The sequence below is a fragment of the Rattus norvegicus genome, chromosome 11 (assembly GCF_036323735.1).
Source record: "Rattus norvegicus strain BN/NHsdMcwi chromosome 11, GRCr8, whole genome shotgun sequence".
In the NCBI taxonomy this organism is placed as follows: Eukaryota; Metazoa; Chordata; class Mammalia; order Rodentia; family Muridae; genus Rattus; species Rattus norvegicus.
In genome coordinates this window covers 84,013,134-84,023,856 of record NC_086029.1, presented here as the reverse complement: position 1 = coordinate 84,023,856, position 10,723 = coordinate 84,013,134, and the positions used below count along the sequence as shown (strand labels likewise).

General features: G+C 48.7%; 1 long non-coding RNA gene across 2 annotated transcripts; it reads left to right on the top strand.

Moving 5' to 3' along the window:
- Positions 1-906: 906 nt before the first annotated feature.
- On the top strand, positions 907-9,153 carry LOC134480928 (uncharacterized). 2 transcript variants are annotated; one of them, XR_010055970.1, is made up of 3 exons: positions 907-1,601; positions 2,842-2,980; positions 9,036-9,153. It is a non-coding gene; the product is annotated as an uncharacterized LOC134480928 (long non-coding RNA). The 2 variants fall into 2 exon arrangements; XR_010055971.1 differs by lacking the exons at positions 907-1,601; positions 2,842-2,980 and adding an exon at positions 7,065-7,657.
- The last annotated feature ends 1,570 nt before the right edge of the window (positions 9,154-10,723 follow it).

Genomic DNA, 10,723 nt, shown 5'->3' with positions numbered 1-10,723 from the left:
CCTAAAAATAGAACACACGCACACACACACACACACACACACACACACACACACAGCCATCAAAACTCAGAAGCAATCCCTCTGCTCCCCACCCCCATAGACATCGAAAGTCCCTTATGTGTCACAAAATCAGAGGCAAACCTTGTGTATGAAAACCTTTATTATTAAGCACACACAGCTCAGCTAAGAAGAGAGAAACCGTGAGAGAGAAAGACAGGAGCTGGTTTTCTGGAGCTGACTAGCAGGTCCCTTGGCTTGGGGAACTTGGTGGAATCCTCGGAATGAGACAAGGAACCCAGTGAGGTGAAATTGGGACAGGCAGAAAGTATCAGGGAACAGCCCCAGAGGTGAGCCCGAGTCGGAGAGGAGGCACTGAGCAAAACTGGTGGAGTGAAGAAACCTGTGCCGAGTGGCTGCAGGCGTTTCCCCAGCACGTCTAACGTCAGGCGCGGAGAGGCAGCCGCCAGCATTAATTAGGTACAGATGCTGGCGCAGGGCAAGCCTCGGCCAGGAGCCGCTCCCGTAGGCGCGCGCCCCAGGCGCAGCCGCCACCTCCGCAGCCCGGACCAGCAGCCGCCGGGAGCCCGGAGCTTTCCCCGCAGCGCCACAGCGCCCCCTCATGGTAGTCTCAGGCAGACGGCTTCAGAGACTGGCGCCCAAGCCCAATGAAAGCCAGTACCTTCAGTACATCTCATACACATATTCTGAGTGTTTAAAAATCCTGATGCCTCCTGGAATCCCGTGCTTATTAAATTTGGATATGAGAGCTGGACTCAGGCACCAGGGCTCCAAATCTCTCTGCAGGTGTTTCCAGTCCGCAGTCAAGTTCAGAAGCAGTTGTCCTATAGCGGTAGTTCTGAACGTGAGGGACATTGGAACAACCTCGGAGACAGCATAAGGCGAGGGTAGATTCTGCTCCCACGGATCTGGGGTTCGGTCTTGTGAATCACCCTTTCCTTTCCCAGGATATAAACAGGACTGGCAGAGATTGAGCACTGACCGGGAGCTCACTAGAAATTCAGGCTTAGAGACCACCTTCCACCAGCTTAATCACACTCTTGTTTGACACACACGAATGGGTCCTCTGATATCATGGCTGAGAAATGTTATTTTAAGCACTCTTTGGTCAGAGTTCACACGGCAAGCTGAAGAGAGAGCTTCTCACCCTCCCCAAGACTGCTGAATCGGAGGCCAGGATAGGATGTCCCAGGTCCAACTATCTTGGGAGAAACTGAGGCCCAGAGGATGGGAGGATACCCCAGAACCTGATCTGTCTCCTCCACCAGTCAGGTAGCCAACTGTCAAGGGCTACGGTTGTAGCCTTGCCTCTGCTCTGCTTCATAGGACGGGCTGAGGGAGCGAGCGGAGACACAGGAAAATGGCGGTTGAGGGTGGGAAGCAGGCAGATATGCAAGATGGCTCAGAGCGGAGGTTGAGAGGATCTGTCAGTTTCTGACCCTCAGTGCTGAGACCCGGCCATCACCTGCTCGCAATTTCCCATCTGAATTCCCAGGGGTGGATTAGAAACCAATCTTATGAACCGAAGAAAGTCTGTAACACTGAGCATCCTGTCCCCAAAGTGGGCCTCGAAACAGCATATGGTGGGTCTCCATTTTCTTTGTTGATGTCGTCCAGTAATTTGACTAAGCACTGAGCGATCTGTGAGGTTGTGCAGGCCTGGGGACCATGATAACTGTGAATATAAATTTGAGGAGAGCATGGTGGGAACTTTTGGTGGCCATTGTTTTTTTTTGTTTTGTTTTGTTTTTTTAATTTTTTTACTTATATACTTTACACCCTGCTCATTGCCTTCCTCCTGGCCATCCCCTCCCACATTCCTTCTCCCCATTGCTCCTCCATTCTCCTTTGAGCAGGTGGGGACCCCTAGGTTTTCCTCGACCCTGGCACCTCAAGTCTCTGTGAGGCTAGGTACATCCTCTCCCCCTGAGGCCAGACAAGGCAGGGTGGCCATTTTTCTCCTGGGTATACAGAGGCATGCAAACTGTGTTTTGACCATAGTTTAGGGTCCATGTAAGAAGCTAAATAAACACATGAATACATGAGAAATAACAGTACAAGTCTGGAGAGCTCAGTATCCACAAAAGAGCAGGGAGATACTCAAGAGACACTTGCATGGCCCAGGGACACCAGAGCAGGCTTCCTGGAGATGCGATAGCCATCACAGGAGGGGCATGGTGGATGTTGGATGGGGACCACACATCACGTCACTGTTCTATTGCTGGGAAGAGACACCACAAACGAGGCAGCTCTTATAAAAGAAAGCATTTGATTGGAGGTTTGCTTAGAATTTTAGAGAATTAGCCTATGATCATCATGGTGGGACAGAGGCAGGCATGGCTCTGCAGTAATAGCTGAGAGCTTTACATCCTGGTCCACAGACAGCAGGAGAGAAAAAAAAGAGAGAGACTGGGCCAGGTGTGGACTTTTGAAACCTCAAAGCCAGACACACATCTGTTCCAACAAGATACCACAATACCTCCATCGAAGCCACACCCACTCCAACAAGACCACACCCACTTCAACAAGTCCATCCTTCCTAACTCTTCTCAAACAGTTCCACTTAGTCACCCTAGTGACCAAGTATTTAAATATGTGAGCAGATGGGAACCATTCTCATTCAAACCACCACCCAGCCTTAACCACTCCCCTACCCTGTTCCCAAGGGCCAGGAGTAAGTGAGCCTCACTTTAAGGCTGTTTGACATCTATAAAAAGGATGTGTGCCTGGAAGGAGGGCTCATCCCAAGATGGCCAAGGCTGAAGAGAGAGCTCCAGAGAGACCACCTTGAATTTGAAGTTGATGTGTGCATGTTTTCTCCAGGATTCTACAGAAAGCCATCTACACTATGGGCTTGGTTGTGAAAGTGATGGAAGCTTCAGAAAGATGGATTCTTCCCAGAGGCCAGCATGTTACCTAACTTTGACTGTAGTAAATGAAATGAGAACATAACCACTCTAAGGTATGGTTGAAGAGAAGCTGTTTATTGTAGAGGTGAGGGAGAGTCCAGCCAGAGGCCTCTGGAAGAGTCCAGAGCAGGGAGAGAAAGTGAGCATAGCCAGCAGACTGAACTGGTCCTTGAGAGGAGTGGGGTTCGGGGCAGAGAAGAGGGGCCAGCAAAGGAGACTGAGAGAGAGGACCAGGAGTGGAGCAGGCAAAGAGAGCACCAAGAGAACCAAGAGAGCATGACCAAAATGGCAGGGTTACACAGGAATGAGAAGCTGCGGGGAGGGAACCCCACATGTTGGAGAACTTTAGGCTAGGGGGCAGGTGAGAAGAAAAGAGAGGAGCCCCAGGTACTGAGCGAGCCTGGAGGCCTATGAGGGCTTTGGTATGCTGATAGGCACCCCAGCTAGTGTTTGTCCTGCGTTTCTTTGGGACCTGCCATTTTGGCCATGCTCATCTCTGGGTTCTTTGTTCTCTTGGTCTCTCTGTCTCTTTTGCTCCTCCCTTTTCCCTTTGGTCACACCCCGACTCCTCTCATGGCCCAGGTCTGTGGTTAAAGCATTCCTCGTGGTCTGTGCCCACTTGCAGTATTTTGGATGGCCATAGTTAACATTCTATATTCATTTCCACTTCCTGCAAAACTGCTCTGAGCAAATAAGCGTTTTTTAAGATTTAATTTAGTATGTGTGTGAGTGTACGTGTGCATGCGCGTGCGTGCGTGTGTGTGCACGTGCATGTGCTTTCCCCACATGTGTGTAAGTGCATCACATGCATGCTAAGTGCCTGCAGAAGCTGGAAGGCATCAGAACCACTGAGCTGGAGTTGCAGGCAGTTCTGGTATCAAACAGGTGCCAGAAACTGAGCCCAGGTCCTCTGCAAGAGCAGCAAGTGCTCTTAACTGCTAAATCCTCTCTCCAGCTCCCAAACGATCGATTTTCCTGCTATGTCGAAACAGAGTGGGTGTTTGTTTTCTTGGGGGCCTTGCTCTTTTGTGCTCCCAGCTACCCTGCCTGCCCTGTTATCTGCCTTACAGAAAGCAAAAGCACTGAATTGAACATTAACCAGAATGACTGAGAATGGGGCAAAATGCACAGTCCTGGCTTAGGAGACCAGAGTCCCCTAACCCCAGTTGTTTGTTCAAACAGGAAGAAACCCTGTGGCAGGCCACATCTCCAAGGGACTGGGGGTCAGCTGAAATACTTTTCATGGCAGTTAATAAATATTTACTGAATTCTGCGTAGGGGTATCCTCACAGGGCTAGCCACACCAGACACAAGGAGGGCTCAGGCAGGGAGTCTCCAGGTACATGGGAGAAGAGCTCTGAGGAGGCAGGAATGAGGTGGGACCCTGTATTAGTCAGGGTCTCTAGAGAAACAGAATTTATAGAATATATATATATATATATATGCATGTGTATGTATATATATGCATGTGTATGTATATATACATATATGGGATAGAAATAGAACATATATGAACATATATAAAGGGTATTTATTAGAATGGTTTGCAGGCTGGAGTCCAGCTAGTCCCACAATGGCTGTCCACCAACAGAAGATCCAAGAATCCAGTAGTTGTTCAGTCTATGACACTGGACGTCTCAGCCGCTCTTCAGTGGGTGCTGGAATCCTGAAGAAGTAGGCTCAAATCTTCATGGACTTGCCAGAGAGCAAGCAAAGAGAACAGGCGTCCTTCCTCCATGTCCTTTGCACAGACTGTCAGCTGGAGGTGGGCCCAGATTAGGGTGAGTTTTCCCACCTCCAAAGGTCTGGATCAAAGGCGTCTGGATCAAAGACCGGATTAGAAGTGAATCTTCGAACTTTAATGATTAAGCGAACTGCAAGGTGGTGCACACCCCTTTAATCTCACCGCTCCGGAGGCAGAGGCAGGAGAATCTCTGAGTTCTTGGCCAGCCTGGTCTACAGAGCAAGTTCCAGGACAACCAGAGCTATATAGAGAAACTTTGTCTCAAAAAAGAAAAAAAAAATTAAGCAAAAATCCCCCACAGGTGTGCTCAGATGAGTTTCGGTTACTCTCATACGTAGTCAAGTTGACAACCAAGAGGAGCCATCGTGACACCAAACAGAGTGAGCTACTGAAATGGGCCTGAGTTTAGAAGTTAAGGGACTGGAGAGATGGCTCAGTGGTTAAGAGCACCGACCTGCTCTTCCAGAGGTCCTGAGTTCAATTCCCAGCAACCCCATAGTGGCTCACAACCATCCCTCTTCTGGTGTGTCTGAAGAGAGCTACAGTGTATTCATATAAATAAAATAAATCTTTAAAAAAAAAAAAAAAGAAAAGAATGCTGACTGCTCTTCCAGAGGTCCTGAGTTCAAACCCCAGCAACCACATGGTGGCTCACAACCATCTGTAATGGGATCTGATGCCCTCTTCTGGTGTGTCTGAAGACAGCTACAGGGTACTCACATAAAATAAATAAGTCTTCTTGAAAAAGAAGTTAGGGGTTGGGGATTTAGCTCAGTGGTAGAGCGCTTGCCTAGCAACCGCAAGGCCCTGGGTTCGGTCCCCAGCTCCAAAAAAAAAAAAAAAAAAAAGAAAAAAAAAAAAAAGAAAAAGAAGTTAAAGGGTCTCATCTAAATCACGGACGGGTTGCGTAGACACCTTAGAATGGCACCCAGGACAGTAGGAGGGAGAGTAGCCCACTGGACTGACCACAGACTTAAGAGGAAAGTGTCTGGGTTATCCTGATGTGGATGACAATGTGAGACCATGGAGAGGAGAGGTGAAATGGCTCAGTCTCCTGACTTGCTGGGCAGTGGGAGGTGACAGTGCGCTGTGTGCCATCTAGTTACTGTCGCCTTGATACAAGCATCATCTGGAAAGAGGGAAGCTCAACTGAGGAGCTGTCTCTATCAGACCGGCCAGCAAGCCTGTCTGTGGGACATTCTTTCTTCCTTTTAACTTTTTTATTGATTCTTTATGAGTTTTACATCATGTACCGCAGTCCCGCTCATCTCCCTGTTCCCTCACATCCTCCCTCTGCCCTTGCAACTCCCCCCCCCCCCAGAATAAAAACACATACACAGACAACATCACCCAGCATGCACTTTCTATACCTTTCGAGCAATCTCATTGGCTCTGGGATGAAAGATTTATTTTTGGCTCAGCATTTTGGAGTTTTCAACCCATGGTCAGTGTGCTGGGTAGCGTTTTGTCAACTTGGCATGGGCTAGAGTCGTCTGAGAGGAGGGAACCTCAGTTAAGGAAATGCCTTCATAAGAGGGCTGCAGGCAAGCCTGTAGGGCATTTTTAAAATTAGTGATTGCTGAGGGAGGACCCAACCTGCTATGGGTGGTGCCGGCCCTGGATTGGTGGTCCTGGATTCTATAAGAAAGCAGGCTGAGTAAGCCATGATGAGCAAGCCAGTAAGAAACATCCCTCCACGGCTTCTGCATTGGCTCCTGTCTCCAGGTTCCTGCCCTGTTTGAGTGCCTGCCCTGACTTCCCTCAGTGATGGACTGCAATGAAGAAATGTAAGTCAAAGTAACCCCTTCCTCCCCGAATTGCTTTTGGCCGAGGTGTTGCAGCAACCAAAACCCTAGCAAAGAGAGTCGGCTTGCCTGATTGCTATGGCCAGTCATGCTCTGGGCCACGGACCCATGTCCTCAACCCAGTCCCTACCTCCTGCTTCCCACCGCCTCCCAGCACCATCATATTGTGAATCCACCAAGGTGTTGGGTCTAAGTCCTCAGATCCAACCATTTCCCCAAGCCATTGCCTCAACACATGAGCCTCCTCGGGAACATAATTCAACCCATTCTGGTTCCACAGATGCACAGGCAGAAAAGGGACTCTTGGGATCACTTTAATGGAGGGCTTTAACCCAGGTTCCAGGAATGGTGTGAAAATCCAAGAGCACATTTCCTTTAGTTCTTAGAGGCGCTGGCAGCCAGTGAGCCGGGAATGTTTCCAGGTTAAGCTCCCCCACCCTGCAGTTGCATCCCTGCCCCCACCCTACCGCACACACGTTCCCCACCTCAGGGAACTATGCTCTCTCTTCCTGCTTCTTCCACATCCTGCCCTGTGTGGATGCTGCCTTGTCCTCAGAATCTTCTCATATCTGATTTTTCCAGCCCTCAAGACCCAAGCCAAGCATCGCCTCCCCTGGAAGGTCTCTCTGGATGCTTCATCTCCTTCTCCTGACATGTCATTCCAAGTTGATCTCTCCCATATGCTAGTTCCAGCCCACATAATGTTCCTGATTCAGAGATGGAGTCTGTGTTCCCTCCCCGGGGTCTGGATGGGACCCGGGACTTCTGAGGCTGAGTTATTGAAAGGCTAACACTTCTTTCTCCTCTCACGGTGCTTGGGGACACAAAGGGAGTCCTGGCCACAGTGAGAAGCGGTACCCAGTGGCACAGACAGACCGTCCCTGTGCTGTTTGCACAGACAAACCCACAGTAATGCAAGAGCCTCAGTGAGCACTGCTATTTTAAGCCAGGACATTGGAAAGCAATTCGTCACTCAACAAGGGACAGAAACACTTCTCTGGGGTCCCTTGCCTCCTGCTCAGAGCATGTTTCTCACCAGAGGCTGACTAGACATCTCCTGCTGCATTTCGATCACTCAGAGACGGAGGTCATCACACCAGCTGCCTTCCCCGGCCAGACGCATTCCACAAACGTTTACCCAGCGGGCCCCAGGAATGGAGAGAGACTCCGGCGTGTCAAAGGTGAGCTCTGTGGTGACAGAACCATGAGCTACATCTCTGGCCACACAAGATGGATGCTTCAAAGCAAACGCAGCATTGATGGGATGTTCCTCTAGACTTTAAGGTTTTGCATATCATGGCTGCATCTGCTGCAGCATGAAGGGGTTTGTTTGTCCTCCACAGAAGGCACCTGTCCAAGTACCTGGTCTACACCGTATCTCAAGGGCCTCCTAAGCAGGGATTTACAACCACAGCAACCTCGCAGGAGCACTTGAGGTTTTCAGCTCTTCTGTCTTGTGCCGTTTGATTGGCACCCTTTTCATTGACAAGATAGGAACAAAGACCCTGCTATCAGTGAGGGAAGTGTCCAACAGGGGTCCCTTGCCTGGACCTCTGGCTCCAAATCCCAGCCCTCACACACCCCAAACACAGTCAGTACAGCTGCTACTAGGCATGGGTCCTGCTAGGATATACTTGGGGTTGATTGACCATGTGGGGATTCTCTCTCTTAGCACCCAGAGTATTGTTCAGCCCTGTGTTAACCAAACACGGGAACTCTACATGCAGCCATATTGCACTGGATTCAACTAGTACATCTGCTGCCTGAAGAAGCAACACACATACATACACATGCTCTCTCACATGCATACACATACACATACACACACACATACATATACACGCATAGATATACATACTCTCTCACATGCATACACATATACACATACACACACATACACATAACACATACACATGCACACAAATATACACATATACACACACATACACACATACATACACATACATACATACATACACACAAATATACACATATACACATACATACACACATACACACATACACATACACACATACATACACACAAATATACACATATACACATACATACACACATACACACACGTACACATACACACATACATACACACAAATATACACATATACACTTACATACACACATACACACACGTACACATACACACATACATACACACAAATATACACATATACACATACATACACACATACACACATGTACACATACACACATACGTACACACATATACACACACTCACATACACAGATATATATGTGCATATAATACACAGATATGTATGCATATACACACAAATACATATAAACTCACAGACACATAAACACACACATAATTCTCTTACATATATAAATAGACATCCATACATTTTTATACACATAGATACATACATACTGTGATAGTTTGAATATGCTTGGCCCAGGGAGTGACACTATTAGGAAGGAGATGTGGCCTTGTTGGAGGAAGTGTGTCACTGTGAGTGTGGACTTTAAGACCCTTTTTCTAGCTGCCAGGATGCTAGTATTCTCCTGTTTGCCTTCAGAACAAGACGTACAACGTTCCTCCAGTTCCATGCCTGCCTGGAAGCTACCATGCTCCCGCCTTGACGATGAACCTCTGAACATGTAAGCCAGCCCCAACTAAACATTCTTTTAAGAGTTGCCTTGGTCATGGTGTCTGTTCACAGCAGTAAACCCTAAGATACATGCATACTCTCTCATACACACATACATGTGTGTGCACCAACACACACACACACTCACACACACACAAACACACACACACAAACACACACACAAACACACACACACTCACACACTCACACACACACAAACACACACACACTCACACACTCACACACACACACTCACACACACAAACACACACACAAACACACACACAAACACACACACACAAACACACACACTCACACACACAAACACACACACACAAACACACACACACTCACACACTCACACACACAAACACACACAAACACACACACACAAACACACACACAAACACACACACACAAACACACACACTCACACACACACAAACACACACACAAACACACACACAAACACACACACAAACACACACACACAAACACACACACACACAAACACACACACACACACACTCACTCACACACTTCTTAGGTTGTTTCTCCTGGACTAAACTAAGAATCACGTTATCTGTGCTCCATCTGCCTCACACATGTTGCCTGTATAAACATTTAGGTGTGCAAGCACGCACCCTATCTCTGTGTCATGAGCTCACGAGGGTCAGGACACACTCTAACCTCCTTCTACATGCCTCCACAACTTGGTGGTGTCTCTTGGCTAGCGTCACTCCAGCTAAGGGCCAGGCTGGAAGGACACAGGCTGTGCAGTCACCAGTCATCGGTTTACTGTGAGCTGTCAGCAGGTGATGGATGCCCAAGGGTAGGCTGTAAATAAGAGTAATGAAACTCCAGCAGGCCTCAGCCTCCCGGGACACACGCCCCTTCCATCAATCTCTCCACATGACTGCTTAGCATTCAGGCTTCCGCTTGACCTGGCTCCAGTGGGCCCCAAGCATTCTTCTTCAACAGACACCATCCCTTCCCAGGCTAGAACAGGTAAACCTGGGAACACCCTGCTCGGTGACATCCGCATGCCTTTATGAATGAATGACAGAGACTGTTTTTCATCAACCCTGTCCTCAGGAAGCAGAGCTGTGTTCCCTCTGCTGGGCTGGGGAGGGTGGATGCTAAGTCACATTGGTCCTACCCAGCAGCTGCTTCTCTGGGCCCAATCCCAGTGAGTTCATGTCCGGGAAGAGGAAAGCGGAGTCCCGTTCTAGTTACATGGAGCAAACAGAGGCCCTAGGGACAATGGCTTCCTTAAAGCCAAGGGACAAATGGAAGACCCAGGTTGCCCAAACCAGAACTATGGGTTGCCCAGTATCTAAAAACAGTTCTCCCACAAGGTAGAGCTCACATGCAATGGGTTCATGTCCTAAGCTGGGGGCCCAGAATGGAGGGGCTGCTGTGCTGGACACTGGGAGACATCAGGAACCCTTCCTGCTTCCCTCCTCATTTCCATGACTCGCTGGCCTGCTGTAGCCTGTATGGCCATCCTCTTTTGCCTCAGTCGAAGCAAAGGAGGACAAATGACCAGCATTTCAGAGGGTCCCCGATCGCCACAGATGGCCCCCACTAACAGTTCCAAATTCTTCCGACATCGC